Below are 1,318 nucleotides of genomic sequence, written 5' to 3'. Positions count from 1 at the left end.
CTACAACAACATATACACAATCATGCCCATGTTTAGTGGTAGGAAGGCCACACATAAAATCCACAAAAATTAAATGTCAAGGCTTCTCTAGAATGACAAGTGGTAGATATAAACCATACTTACAATTTTCAAGATTTTTAATGGCACATGTTGTACATGTGTGAACATATGCAATCACATCATTTTTCATTTTTGGCCAATAAAAATATCTTTGAAGTATAGTAGTAATTTTACCTATTCCAAAATGTCCTATAACCTTGATGTAGTGAGCTTCCCATATTAATTTCTTGCATTCTGCCTCAAGTACACATATTTGGCCAATGTGGCAAAGAATTCCCTCTTGAAAATAAAAATTATTCCCATGTTTACCTTTTACAATCTAACTATGTACTCTAAAACTTCATTATCATGTTCATAAAAGTGAGTCTAATTTTCAATTTCATGTCCACATGATTCTAACACCATACTTACTCCTACAATTAGGGGCCTGCTCAAGCAATCTACTACCTTATTGGTGCTTCCCTTCTTATGGAAAATTTTGAGATGAAATTGTTGAAGATAGGCTAACCATCTTTGATGTCTATCATTCTATAATTTTCCTTGTATTGGTGAAAATTGAGGGGGTTTGTGATTTGTATAGATAATAGTTTCCTTTCCTATATTGTAATGCTTCCATTGTTTGCAAACTTGAACAGTGACATATACTTCCTTATCATGGGTGGGATAACTACATACTGTATCAGAGAATGTTTTACTATGGTAGGCAAACAAATGTCCATGTTGCATGAGGACTACTCCTAGTGCATATTTTGTCACACCAATTTGTATTTTAAAAGACTATTGTAAATGAGGAAGAGATAAAATTGGTACAGAACACAACCTCTATTTTAACTCCTCAAATTCTTGTTGATGAACACCTATACATTTGAATTTTTCTTGCATTCCTCCTCATAGTGACTGATTTAGAGGCCAAGAAAAATGTGAAAACCCAAGCACAAATCTGTGACATTTAAAGTAATAGACATTCATAAAGGATACAACAAAGTAGATTGGAGGTTCTTATTTAAAGTAATGGAATCATTAGGTTTTTCTTCTCAATGGATTAACCTTATATTCAAAAGCATATCTACCCAAAATATTTCTATTCTCCTCGATAGAGCTCCTAAAGGCCTTTTTTTTGAGATTTCACAAGGGATAAGACAAGGGGACCCCATCTCTCATTTTATCTTCATCATAATGGCTAAAACCTTTGGGAGGGAAATATGTAAATATAAATTTGAATGGATAATTCAAGGGGTCAAAGTAATGAAAGATGTGG

Source organism: Cupressus sempervirens, chromosome 10 (genome assembly GCF_028749045.1).
Source record: "Cupressus sempervirens isolate cs-2001-9-10 chromosome 10, ASM2874904v1, whole genome shotgun sequence".
Classification (NCBI taxonomy): Eukaryota; Viridiplantae; Streptophyta; class Pinopsida; order Cupressales; family Cupressaceae; genus Cupressus; species Cupressus sempervirens.
Note: the sequence above shows the minus strand (reverse complement) of the source record.